At 47.8% G+C, this 14,504-nt stretch overlaps 1 protein-coding gene across 1 annotated transcript in view; it reads left to right on the top strand.

Annotated features, from left to right (window-relative positions):
• Positions 1–14,504, top strand: part of LOC147111562 (uncharacterized) — a 107,974-nt gene that overhangs the window by 74,825 nt on the left and 18,645 nt on the right. The gene's annotated exons all lie outside the window — the stretch shown is intronic.

The raw sequence follows: 14,504 nt of genomic DNA, 5'->3' as shown, positions 1-14,504 counted from the left end.
CTAAAAGGGGGAACACTTCGGAATATGCGAGGGAGAATGACAATAGACAAAAATACCTTATCCCTCCCAATCCCACTATACTAACTAGGTTGAATTCCAGAGGACCAGGAAATGCTCACCAAATGCAGGAATAGTTTGTAGAGTGGGAAAAACTTGCAGATCTTCGGTTTCTTCCAGGTTGGTTTCTTGTTGGTTGTGGTGCCCCAATATTACCTAGTTGTTGGTAATATTGTTGGTTGTTTGTTTCGTGGGGCCCTTGGTTGCTGCGATTCCTTCCGTTCTCCTTCTGTTGTCCCGAGGCTGATGTCTTTCGAATGAGCTGTGCCTTTTCCTGTGTCTGTCCCAACTGTACTGATCGAACCCATTGAACGAACTGATTTCTTGTGGAGACAGGTCTTTAGTTTATACTAAAACGAAACCTGCTAATCTTGTTAGATTTTTGGCTGGCTCGTTAAGGGCCACTTGATTGGTCCCATTTAGTTAATTGGTTTCGGGATAGCTTCCTGAGTAGTTCAAGAAGGTGTGAAGTGGTTTTGAATGTCTCAAACAGTCTTTAAATCTTAGATTTCCTGTAAGGCCTTCAAATTCTGTGCAGGTTCTTTTATGCATGGGTTTTAATGGGCTTTGGGCTTTAGGTGAGGCTGGGGTTTTCATTGATTTATTGATTGAATGCAAATTCCCAGATAGGGGCTGAGTTTCGTTTATTGTTCCTCCCAGACAGTCTGGCTACTTTCGAATACACAAACTGTTCCTCTGCAGAGGTGAATCCCACATTCCTGTCGCAGCCTTTTCCTACAAGTCTGAACATGTCTTTTTAAATGTAAGAAATCACACAACACCAGGTTATAGTCCAACAGCTTTATTTGAAATCACAAGCTTTCGGAGCGCTGCTCCTTCGTCAGGTGAAGTGGAGAGATGCATAAAAACACAACTTATATAGTCAGAGAATAATGTCAGATGTTTACAGGTAATCTTTCTAACTGCCATTTATCACACCTCGGCAGAGAGATAATCACAGCAATCAAAGGTGTAAATGGTGTCCAAACAGGTCAGTCAGGAAAACATTACATTAAAGAACAATGAGGTGGGGTCACAAGGGGTCAAATGTTGCAGATGCGGGGGTCTGTATGAAAAACAAAAAAACAGACAATAAACATTTTTTTTGCTGGAAATCACAGCAGGTCCGGCCGCATCTGTGTGGAGAGAACAAGCGAATGAGAACTCGAGCCTGGATGACCCTACGACAGGTGGGGTTACATGTAGCGTGACATGAACCCAAGATCCCGGTTGAGGCCGTCCTCATGGGTGCGGAACTTGGCTATCAGTTTCTGCTCGACGATTTTGCGTTGTCATGTGTCTCGAAGACCACCTTGGAGAATGCTTACCCGAAGATCGGAGGCTGAATGTCCTTGACTGCTGAAGTGTTCCCTGATTGGGAGGGAACACTCCTGCCTGGCGATTGTTGCGCGGTGTCCGTTCATCCGTTGTCGCAGTGTCTGCATGGTCTCGCCGATGTACCATGCTCCGGGGCATCCTTTCCTGAAACGTATGAGGTAGACAACATTGGCCGAGTCACATGAGTATGTACCATGTACCTGGTGGGTGGTGTCCTGACGTGTGATGATGGTATCTGTGTTAATGATCTGGCATGTCTTGCAGAGGTTGCTGTGGCAGGGTTGTGTGGTGTCGTGGTCGCTGTTCTCCTGAAAGCTGGGTAATTTGCTGCGAACGATGGTCTGTTTGAGGTTAGGTGGCTGTTTGAAGGCGAGTAGTGGAGGCGTGGGGATGGCCTTAGCGAGGTGTTCATCGTCATCGATGACATGTTGAAGGCTGCGAAGAACATGGCGTAGTTTCTCCACTCCAGGGAAGTACTGGACGACGAACGGTACTCTGTTGGTTGTGTCCCGTGTTTGTCTTCTGAGGAGGTCTATGCAATTTTTCGCTGTGGCCCGTCGGAACTGTCGATCGACAAGTCGAGCATCATATCCCGTTCTTACGAGGGCGTCTTTCAGCGTCTGTAGATGTCCATCGCTTTCCTCCTCGTCTGAGCAGATCCTGTGTATTCGCAGGGCCTGTCCATAGGGGATGGCTTCTTTAATGTGGTTAGGGTGGAAGCTGGAGAAGTGGAGCATCCTGAGGTTGTCCGTGGGCTTGTGGTAGAGTGAAGTGCTGAGGTGTCCGTCTTTGATGGAGATTTGTGTGTCCAAGAATGAAACCGATTCTGAGGAGTAGTCCATGGTGAGTTTGATGGTGGGATGGAACTTGTTGATGTTATCGTGTAGTCTTTTCAGTGATTCTTCGCCGTGGATCCATAGGAAGAAAATGTCGTCGATGTATCTGGTGTATAGCGTTGGTTGGAGGTCCTGTGCAGCGAAGAAGTCTTGCTTGAACTTGTGCATGCAGATGTTGGCGTATTGGGGTGCGAATTTGGTCCCCATGGCTGTTCCGTGTGTTTGGGTAAAGAACTGGTTGTCGAAGGTGAAGATATTGTGGTCAAGGATGAAGCGGATGAGTTGTAGGATGGCATCTGGAGATTGGTGTTGTTGGTGTTGGGTACTGAGGCTGTCGCAGCGATGCCGTCATTGTGGGGTATATTGGTGTAGAGTGCCGAGACGTCCATCATGGCGAGGAGTGTTCCTGGTTCAACTGGTCCATGGGTGCTGAGTTTCTGTAAGAAGTCTGTAGTGTCACGACAGAAGCTGGGGGTTCCCTGTACGACGGGTTTCAGGATGCCCTCGACATATCCAGAGAAGTTCTCACACAGGGTTCCGTTGCCTGATACGATAGGATGTCCGGGTGTGTTGGCTTTGTGTATCTTTGGGAGGCAGTAGAAGTCTCCCACGCGGGGTGTACGTGAGATGAGAGCGTGTAGGATGCTTTGAAGGTATGGATCGAAGGTCTTGATCAGTCTGTTGAGTTGGCGGGTGTGTTCTTTGGTCGGATCTGCGGGTAACTGTCTGTAGTGTTCCTGGTTGTCCAGTTGTCGGTATGCTTCTTTGCAATAGTCCGTTCTGTTCTGTATGACGATGGCTCCTCCTTTGTCTACTGGTTTGATGACAATGTTGCGGTTGGTCTTGAGAGCGTGGATGGCGTTGCATTGTGCTCGGGTGACATTCAGGACTGTCTTGTGAGTGCGGCTGATGAATCTGGCGTTGATGCATCTCCTGACAGCTTGAGCATACATGTCAAGCTTAGGGCAGCGACCCTCCGGAGGGGTCCAATTTGACTCTTTCTTCTTCAGTTGCTGCACTGCGGATCCCTCTGTCTGCTGGTCCGGATCATTGATTGTCTCATTGGGTTTGCTGCTGACATCTTGGGATTTGTGGAAGAATTCCCGGAGCCTCATTCTCCTGATGAATTCCTCTGTGTCTGCCGTGAGACCGATGGGGTCCATTTTGGTGGTGGGGCAGAAATTGAGCCCTCGGCTGAGAACTTCAATTTCGTCTGGTTGAAGGGTGTGGTCGGACAGGTTGACGATGGACTTCCCTGTGGTTTCAACCGTGGTACCGGGGGAGGCTTAGTTGCTGCTGCTGGTGATGCCGAGTTTCTCAGGCTTCCTGTTCTTGGTGTGCATGTAGGCAGCATAGTTCCGTTGCCTCGTCTGTTTGGCGGTGTCTCGTAGCTGGTCTGCTGTGTCCTGAGCACAGGCTGAGAACATGGACTCCATCTCAGTTTCGAGGTTGCGGCGTCTGCTGTAGAGCTGGTGTACGAGATGGTTGAGGTGTGTGCGAGAGGTACGACGGCAGAGTCTCTCAGCGTAGTCTGTGTTGTAGGTCGACTTGAGTGGGTTCGTGATCTGTAGTCCTTTCAGGATCTTGTCTGCTTTCTTGCATCTCTGTAGAAACTTGATGTCTGTGTCAATATGCGCGATCTTCTTGGAGATCCTCTCCACTTTGTGCCGGCAGTTTGAGGTGTCGATAGTAGCCATGGTGTGGAGATGCCGGTGTTGGATTGGGGTGGACAAATGTAAGGAATCACACAACACCAGGTTATAGTCCCAATGCAAACCCAATGAGACAATCAATGATCCGGACCAGCAGACAGAGGGATCCGCAGTGCAGCAACTGAAGAAGAAAGAGTCAAATTGGACCCCTCCGGAGGGTCGCTGCCCTAAGCTTGACATGTATGCTCAAGCTGTCAGGAGATGCATCAACGCCAGATTCATCAGCCGCACTCACAAGACAGTCCTGAATGTCACCCGAGCACAATGCAACGCCATCCACGCTCTCAAGACCAACCGCAACATCGTCATCAAACCAGTAGACAAAGGAGGAGCCATCGTCATACAGAACAGAACGGACTATTGCAAAGAAGCATACCAACAACTGGACAACCAGGAACACTACAGACAGTTACCCACAGATCCGACCAAAGAACACACCTGCCAACTCAACAGACTGATCAAGACCTTCGATCCAGACCTTCAAAGCATCCTACGCGCTTTCATCCCACGTACTCCCTGCGTGGGAGACTTCTACTGCCTCCCAAAGATACACAAAGCCAACACACCCGGACGTCCTATCATATCAGGCAATGGAACCCTGTGTGAGAACCTCTCTGGATACGTCGAGGGCATTCTGAAACCCATCGTACAGGGAACCCCCAGCTTCTGTCATGAAACTACAGACTTCTTACAGAAACTCAGCACCCATGGACCAGTTGAACCAGGAACACTCCTCGCCACGATGGACGTCTCGGCACTCTACACCAGTATCCCCCATGATGACGGCATCGCTGTGACAGCCTCAGTACTCAACACCAACAACAGCCAATCTCCAGGTGCCATCTGTTAGATCCGTGTATCTTGATGTTGTGTGTCCTTCAATAATTAGACAAGAGACTGCAAGGAACAATCAACAGGTGTTTACCGGATGAGGGTTACTCTAAAACTAACTGTACAGATCCCTACTCAGGGTTTATATACAGGTGTGGTCACTGCCGGTACTACAGTATACAGGAGCTGTAAAAGTAGTTCTCCTCTTAAAGGTACATACACTACAATTCCTCCCCTTTTAGATTAACAGTACCATAACATTCATTTAACAATTAAATATCAACTAATGACAATTAACACTTTTAACATGCAACATTAACTGAAAATAGTCTATTTATAAATTCAGTCTTGGGGCGGCTTCCTGATCCTTTCTGGACAGTGCCTTTCCTGAGTGTCTTGCTCTTGGTGCGGAGGCAATTCTGCCCCCCTGTCGTCCGTTGGTTCATCAGCTTCCGATGCTACTGTTTCTGGGGTAGATGCTACCTGTATGTTGGGTTCATCACCAGGTATGCGAGACATGGGGTTGACTCGTTCCTGTGACTCAAGGATCTGGTCAACATGGCATCTCACAATGTTCTCCCCAACATCCACTGTGTACATTAGTGGCCCCTGCCGTGTGCATATCGTTCCTGGTTGCCATTTCTCTGTTCGGTAGTCGTGGGCCAAGACTGGGTGCCCTACATTGAAGCTCCTTGTCGGCTTCTCATTGTTGTGCTGGAATTGCTTATTCTCAACATCTCTTCGTACATTTGGTCTGAGCAAATCCAGACGAGATCTCAACCTTCGGTTAAAGAACATCATGGCCGGGGTTTGGTTGGTGACTGCATGTGTCGCATTTCTGTAGGCTAACAGGAACTTGTCCACCTTATGCTGCAGTGGAATGTCGTCATCGCACATGGCCCTTACTGCTTTTTTAAAGGTTTGTATGAACCTCTCAGCCAATCCATTTGTGGCTGGATGATACGGGGTGGATGTGTAATGCCTTATCCCATTCCTTTTCATAAATCTTCGAAACTCTTCGGGCACAAACTGTGGTCCGTTATCAGAGCAAATCTGCTCTGGCAAGCCGTTCCTGGCAAATATGGTCCGTAGGACTGCAATAGTTTTCTCCGTGGTGGTGGAGGACATTTTGATCACCTCAGGCCATTTCAAGTGTGCATCCACAGCTATTAAAAACATTGAGTCCATGAATGGACCAGCAAAATCAATATGCACCCGTTGCCATGGAGATGAGGGCCACTCCCATGGGTGTAGAGGGGCATGTGGTGGTGCATTTTGGACCTTCTGGCATCCTGAGCAGCTCTTTGTCAGGTCCTCGATTTGCTGATCGATCCCCGGCCACCACACATAAGCCCTAGCAAGGCTTTTCATTTTCACCCCTCCCAGATGGCCTTCGTGAAGTTCATTGAGCACTCTCTCCCTTAACTTGGGTAGAATTACCACTCGGGATCCACACATGAAGGTCCCCTGGCATACTGACAGCTGTTCTCTTCTGAATGAGAATGCTGGCAACAGTGAGTCGCCATGTGTTGGCCATCCCTTCACCGTCAAGTCATATACCCGAGACAGTGTCGGGTCATTTTGGGTCTCCTCTATATCAGCGTTAGTTACTGGCAAGCGTTCAATTATAGTCGAATAAAATATTTCGACAGGGTCCACTGCTGGTGCTTCCTCCACAGTAGGCAGTGGCAGGCGTGATAGCCCATCAGCGTTTCCATGCTGTTTCGTGCCCTTATACTCGATTTTATATTGGTTCGCCCCTAGAAAAAAGGACCATCTTTGTAGCCGTTGCGCAGTCATCACCGGAACGCCCTTCTTTGGATTAAAGATGGAGACAAGTGGTTGGTGGTCAGTCAGCAAGGTGAACTTCTGCCCGTGCAGATAGTGGTTGAACTTTTTCACTCCCCACACTAGGCTGAGGGCCTCCCTGTCAATCTGGGCGTAGTTACGCTCGGCTGAGGTTCGTGACCGAGACGCAAAGGCTACTGGCCTCTCCGAGCCGTCCGGGAATTTGTGCGACAGCACCGCTCCAATGCCATAGGGTGATGCATCACACGCCAGCCGAATTGGTAGTGCCGGGTTGAAATGAGCCAACACCTCTTTTGATGTGATCAATTCTTTGCACTTCTGGAAAGCTCGTTTACATTCGTCATTCCACTTCCATGGTACCCCCGTTTGCAGTAGGGTGTTCAGTGGGTGTAGTACTGTAGACAAATTCGGCAAGAACTTATGGTAATAGTTCGCCAGCCCGAGGAACGACATCAGTTGTGACACATTTTCCGGTGCTGGAGCCTTGACTACTGCCTCAATCTTTTCAGGGGACTTATGTAACCCCTCTTCATCAATAACATGGCCACAATACGAGACCTGCTTCTGGAAAAACTCGCATTTGTGGCGATTAGCTCGGAGCCCATATTCCTTCAATCTAGTGAGCACCTGCTCCAGGTTGGCGAGGTGATCACTGTCATTTTCGCCCGTGACAAGGATTTCGTCCAAATAACCCTGGGTCCCTGGAATCCCTTGCAGGACTTGATCCATTGCCCTTTGCCAAATAGCCAGAGCTGATGCTACCCCTAACACCAGCTGGTTGTATTGGTAGAGACCTTTATGAGTGTTAATCGTGAGGTACTGTTTCGAGGCTTCTTCTACCTCCATTTGCAGGTACGCCTGGGCCAGATCAACCTTAGTGAAGCGTTTCCCTCCAGATAGCGAGGCAAAAATATCTTCAATCCGTGGAAGCGGATATTGTACAGTGTGAAGGACTGGGTTCACTGTTACCTTAAAGTCCCCACAGATGCGGACCTTCTTTGGTTCCCCAGGCGTATTACTCAACAACCTCTTCATTACAGGAATGATGGGTGTAGCCCACTCACTCCAGTCCAGTTTGGACAGTACTCCTGAACATTCCAAACCTTCCAGCTCTGTTTCGACGGCTGGGCGGATCGCATAAGGTACTGGTCTGGCCTTAAAAAACTTTGGGCTTGCATTTTCCTCTATTTTGATCGTCGCTGTTATGCCTTTTAGTGTTCCGAGTCCCTTCTGGAACACTTCTTGTGCATCAGTTAGCATTTTTGACAGTCGTCCAGGTGTGACGTCGTCATCCTTTTTGGCATCTACAGTCAGTGCTTGTGTGGAATGCCAATCTAGCTGTATCTTCCAGATCCATTCACGTCCTAGTAGTGGTGGTCCTCCATCTGGCAATACATATAGGTCCATTTTTGGTGTTTCCTTGCCGTTATATATAACGTTCACCCTTATTTTTCCTTTGGGGTAGACTTTTTGCCTCATGTATGTCTTCAAGACAATCTCTGTATCTCTCAAGTGTATATGAGAGAATAGCCGCTTGTACTCCCTTCGGTTTATGACTGTTAGGGCTGATCCTGTGTCCAATTCCATTTTCACTTGGACTCCGGCTATGTTGAGCGTGACCCAGATAGTTTGGTGATCCTCCGTTTTGATCACATTATGTAGTTTCAGACAACCCAGCTCCTTGTTTCCAGAGTCTGTATCACTTTTCTGTTCGTCTGCACTACTCTCCATCACCTTATGTACCTTCTTGTACTTCTCCTGTGGGGATTTCTTGCTGCTGGTTTTCTTTTCCGACCTGCAGACTCTTGCTATGTGTCCTACTTTTCCACACTGTCTGCACACTTGGTCCTTGAACCAGCAATCCTTATGGTCGTGTGTTGTTCTGCCGCAGCGATAGCACTTCACTGTTCCGTATGACATTTCATTTGTGCCATATTCTTGCGGTCTCCATTGTATCTCTGCCATGCCCCGTGCTGCTGCTTCGTGTGATACTGCCATGCTGAAAGCCTTGTCCAGCGTAAGATCCTTTTCTGATAGAAGCCGTTTCTGTGTTCCTTCACTTTGAAGCCCACACACAAACTTGTCCCTTAAAGTATCTGCTAGTCCCGTTCCAAACTGGCAGTGTTTCGATAGCTTGCGTCGGTCCGTTAAAAACTCAGCATTACTTTCATCTTTATGCTGGTTCCTTTTGTGAAACTTAAATCTTTCCGCTATCAGCAGCGGTGTGGGGTCTAAGTGGTCCTGTAGGATTGACACTATGTTTTGAAAATCCTTTTCCACTGGCTTCTCTGGGGTTACTAGGTTTCGCAGTAAGCCATACATTTTTGCACCCATTGAATTCAACAATACCAGCGTTTTCCTGTCATCTGGCACTTCATTCGCCTTGCAGTACACTTCTATGCGTTCGACATATGTCGTCCAATCTTCGACTTCATTGTCGAACGCTGTGACACTGCCACTCTTCGGCATCCCTGGGTGTGGTTAGACTGGCTCAAAATGGCATCTCCCGCGCTCTCCCTTCTTCCCCGCTGTGGTTTAAAATGGTGTCTCCCGCGCTTTCCTTTCTTCCCCGCTGACGCTGCTCGGCCCTTGAACACTGGCTGTGTTCTGCGCGTTTTCCTGCACGTCTCTCTCTCTTGTTGATGCTGCTCGGCCCTTGAACACCGGCTACGCTCTGCTCTCTGTCGTTGACGCCGCTCGGTCCTGAACACCGGCTGCACCTTGTGCGCTCTACCCTCTCTCTTCTCCCGTCGACGCTGCTCGGCCTTTTTCTGTGCCATCGGTCGGCTCTAGCTGCCGCTGTCCGGGAAGGGTCTGCGCTGTACCTGTTGCCAGCCCGTTTCGCTGGACCACCGTGACTGGAGAACCACGCCCAGCTCTCAACAGCCTCCCCTGCGATGCTCAAGTCTCCGCTGGATGGTCGACGCCCGTGCTTCTGGACTCGGCCTTCTTCTTTCACTGTTCTCCAGGAGCGAATCCCTGGGAGGTGATGCAGAGTTGCAGGTAGGTTTGAATATTCTCGTCGCCAATGTTAGATCCGTGTATCTTGATGTTGTGTGTCCTTCAATAATTAGACAAGAGACTGCAGGGAACAATCAACAGGTGCTGACTGGATGAGGGTTACTCTAAAACTAACTGTACAGATCCCTACTCAGGGTTTATATACAGGTGTGGTCACTGCCGGTACTACAGTATACAGGAGCTGTAAAAAGTAGTTCTCCCCTTAAAGGTACATACACTACACCATCCTACAACTCATCCACTTCATCCTTCACCTTCGACAACCAGTTCTTTACCCAAACACACGGAACAGCCATGGGGACCAAATTCGCACCCCAATACGCCAACGTCTTCATGCACAAGTTCGAGCAAGACTTCTTCGCTGCACAGGACCTCCAACCAACGCTATATACCAGATACATCGACGACATTTTCTTCCTATGGATCCACGGCGAAGAATCACTGAAAAGACTACACGATAACATCAACAAGTTCCATCCCACCATCAAACTCACCATGGACTACTCCTCAGAATCGGTTTCATTCTTGGACACACGAATCTCCATCAAAGACGGACACCTCAGCACTTCACTCTACCGCAAGCCCACGGACAACCTCAGGATGCTCCACTTCTCCAGCTTCCACCCTAACCACGTTAAAGAAGCCATCCCCTTTGGACAAGCCCTGCGAATACACAGGATCTGCTCAGACGAGGAGGAACGCGATGGACACCTACAGCCACTGAAAGACGCCCTCGTAAGAACGGAATATGACGCTTGACTTGTCGATCGACAGCTCCGACGGGCCACAGCGAAAAATTGCATAGACCTCCTCAGAAGACAAACACGGGACACAACCAATAGAGTACCCTTCATCGTCCAGTACTTCCCCGGAGCGGAGAAACTACGCCATGTTCTTCGCAGCCTTCAACATGTCATCGATGATGACGAACACCTTGCTAAGGCCATCCCCACACCTCCACCACTCACCTTCAAACAGCCACCTAACCTCAAACAGACCATCGTTCACAGAAAATTACCCAGCTTTCAGGAGAACAGCGACCACGACACCACACAACCCTGCCACAGCAACCTCTGCAAGACATGCCAGATCATCAACACAGATACCATCATCACACATGAGGTCACCACCCACCAGGTACATGGTACATACTCATGTGACTCAGCCAACGTTGTCTACCTCATACGTTGCAGGAAAGGATGCCCCGGAGCATGGTACATTGGCGAGGCTGGACCTGCTGTGATTTCCAGCAAAAAAAATGTTTTTTGTCTGTTTTTTTGTTTTTCATACAGACCCCAGCATCTGCAACATTTGACCCCTTGTGACCCCACCTTATTGTTCTTTGATGTAATGTTTTCCTGACTGACCTGTTGGGACACCATTTACACCTTTGATTGCTGTGATTATCTCTCTGCCGAGGTGTGATAAATGGCAGTTAGAAAGATTACCTGTAAACATCTGACATTATTCTCTGACTATATAAGCTGTGTTTTTATGCATCTCTCCACTTCACCTGATGAAGGAGCAGCGCTCCGAAAGCTTGTGATTTCAAATAAAGCTGTTGGACTATAACCTGGTGTTGTGTGATTTCTTACATTTGTCCACCCCAGTCCAACACCAACATCTCCACACCATGGGCTGGATTTTGCTACGGGGGCGGGTTGGAGGTGGGAAACCCACATTCGGGCTTGTTGTCCCGCCTCCATGGAGATGTGGCCAACTCACTGGATTTTCCTCTGATTGACCTTGTTGAGCCCGCCCTGTGGGCTCAGCAGGCCAATTAAGGGCCACCCGGCAACAGGTGATGTCAGAGATTGACATTTCATTTGTCAAAAGCTTTTGGCAGATGAAATATCAGTGTTTAACAGCTGTTTGAAGCTGTCAAGCACTGAGAAACTGCTAATTCAGCCTCAGTCCTTTCTCAGGATAACTTTAAAATCATTTTGCTGCAGAAACCAAGAAGCTGATTTTTTTTTTAAATCGGAGCTTCTGTGGTTCTTGCAGCCGACTCCCGACACCGGAATGCAGGACTCCTGTAAAGGTAAGTAAAAGTAAGTTAAACTTATTTAAACACTTTAAACACTTGCAAAACACTTACCTTTGCACTCCTGCACCCCTCACTCACCTGAACACTGGGCATCTCGACCACTCCAAGACCTCAGACCCACGTCCCGCCTCAAAAACTTTTCGTGGTTTGGAGCTGTCGGGAAGCCCACAAACCAGCAATAAAAATCGCGAATAGGCAAAAAACTACCTGTTAACTACCTGTTAACAGGCAGTTTAATTGCCTTTAATCCCTTCCCGCCTCTGGGAGTCGGGTTCCAGCACTTGTCGGCAACCCGACTCCTATGAAATTGACATGGAGGTGGGTTGGAGGCGGGATGGGGTCGGGACCCCCGGATCTCCGATTTTTATCGCCTGCACACCTCCAACCTGACTCCAGGGGCTTAGGAAAATCCAAGCCAAATCTTCCTGGGATTTTGATTTAAATCCTTTTTGCCCAGTAACTCTGAAATCAGTCCAAAAATCTCTTCTTTAAATTAAACTCTTTGAAATCCTTCTGTTTGGCCCAACCACACTGTTGTCCCTTTTACAGATTTCTTCTGTGATGTTCCAAAATCACTTTAAAAATGACATTTCCTTCTGTTCTGGGGTTTGGCAGAAATTTTCGAACCTTACAGCAACAGCATCTGCCTTAGCAAAGTAACCAGGAGTCAGGTGGGAGTTTTATTGTGCTTTCCACTCTGTGCATTGATGAGCTGGATCAATGGCCACTGAACTTCTGCCTCATTCACAGACGTGGTTCCCGAGCTGTGTGATTCCTGTGCTCATCCAGGGAAATGTGAAAGGTCGGGTTAAAAAGATCCTTAAGGGTCTGACAAGTACCGATTAATCATCTAAATTAGCTTGGCCGCTTCTGCTGTTCGGATCATTGCCACGCTGGCAAAGGCGCCCAAGGGAAAGGCTCGTGGGGGCGGTATGACATTGGGTTCCCAACCCGCTCCAAGTTATTGCAAATTTCCCTCCCGACCTGCCTCTAATCCTTCCCGCATGGATGCCAGAAAATTTCGGCCCAAGAATTTGTCTCCTGATTTATGAGGTGGTGGGTTTGGCAATACTGCATAGTATCTATTTCTAGAACATCAAAATTTTACACTTGATTGCTTATATCTCCATTGAACCATCAGCTGAACTTTTTGATCTCCAATCACCAGAATAGGTACATTTTATTTCCTCAACTATCTGCTCCAAAGATATCCTCTGTTTTATCAAGTATTTCAATATCATTTAAACAGAATTGGAGCAATTTCACATGATGTAACCTTGTGGATTACCCAACATAGCCCCTCAAGAATTCACACTGTTAATTTTATAACATTTGGAGCCAATTTAAGAACAAATTTATCTTCCTTTTAAAAAAAAATTGGTGTACTTTAAATAAAATGCATCTCAAGGTTCAGTGGTATATGTAAAATAATCCACTCGCGTCATGGTCGGCATACCATATTCATATCTGCATGATCATGAGTTATGTGACTGACCCTGCTTTGTAGTCTGTAACCCATCCATTTCCAGTTTTAACAAAGGTAGGATGGAGGGTGGGCGACCAATCCGCCCTCAGGAAATGGGATGGTCGTTGAAAGCTTTTAAGGAGGCTGCGAGCCTACATCCTAATAAGATTTCTCTTTTTAACCCATTTTGGCTGGGTTTCCTGGGCCTTGGGAAATGTGGCAGGTAAAAGGAGGCGAGAACGGCTGGCTCCATCAGGTAAGGGCATTTATAGAACCGCTTGCGGGCCAGGAGGAGCCGGCATGTTTCCTTCAGGCCCAACATGCAAACCCTGTAAACCCCTACTCCTCCCACCTCCACAATCACCTCCCAACACTCCCACCCCATCACCGGCCTCTACCCCTGCCGCGATCACTGACCCCCCACCTCCCCCACGATCTCTGACTCTCCCCGATCTCCCATCATTCCATCCCAATCTCCAACCCCACTCTGATCTCTCCCTGACCCTCCGTGATCTTTGCCTCCCTCACAACCACCCCCGACCCTCCTGACCACGCTCTACCCACCCCCGCGATCTCTACTCCCAAGAACCACTAAAACTACCTGCTCCTGGGCCGTGGCATTCTGCCGCAGGATTTCCCCGCCATACAGGCAAACCTATCAATCAGGCTGGCTTCCGGGCAGGGAAACTGTTTAGAAAAAAAACACATGTGGAGTCTGGGAAACCTGGACTTCTGCATTTCCCCCTTGCTCTGAAACCCAGCCCCAGTGAATATCGGGGCCATAATGTTCTAAATTATTAGTTGAAATTTAAAGCTGCATTTAATGCTCAAAATGTTGATCAGAGTGAAATGCGCTTCAATGCAGCTTCTGAATTTCATACTTAACAGGGAACTGTTAGTTTGTCATAACTGATTAATGTGTTAATTGAATAAAAATAAAGTGTCATTAAAAATCACTGCAAATTGATGTCTGATCGTTGGTACCTGATTTCAATAGAGACTTTGCAGAGGGGACACAGTTAGAATGTATTACTCACCTCTGCAGCATGGAGTTAGAAAAGGCAGCAACATTAACTAGATAATGATTCAGACAACTGTTACTTTAGTTAAAGGTTTATTTTGAACGGTCTAGTCACATATTAAAGTATCTCAATATATTAAAAGCTACTCGCAGTATCTGCAGTAAGTACATATAAGAAAGCTATTATGGTCCACTTCACAAACATTTCTATCTCTTCAGTTCACAGGGAGGACATATCTTGCTTTCTTATAATGTCAGCACAATTATCTTCTGTTAGATTTTGCATTTTTAAATCCAAGTAGAGCTATATCTAATCAATACAGATGTTGTTTTTGAAACAGAATGCAAATCCAGAGCAACTGCATCA

This window comes from Somniosus microcephalus, chromosome 10, assembly GCF_052327205.1.
Source record: "Somniosus microcephalus isolate GS21.2 chromosome 10, FLI_Smic_1.0, whole genome shotgun sequence".
NCBI lineage: Eukaryota > Metazoa > Chordata > Chondrichthyes > Squaliformes > Somniosidae > Somniosus > Somniosus microcephalus.
The sequence above is the reverse complement of the archived record's forward strand: the minus strand, read 5'-3'. Positions and strand labels throughout refer to the sequence as shown.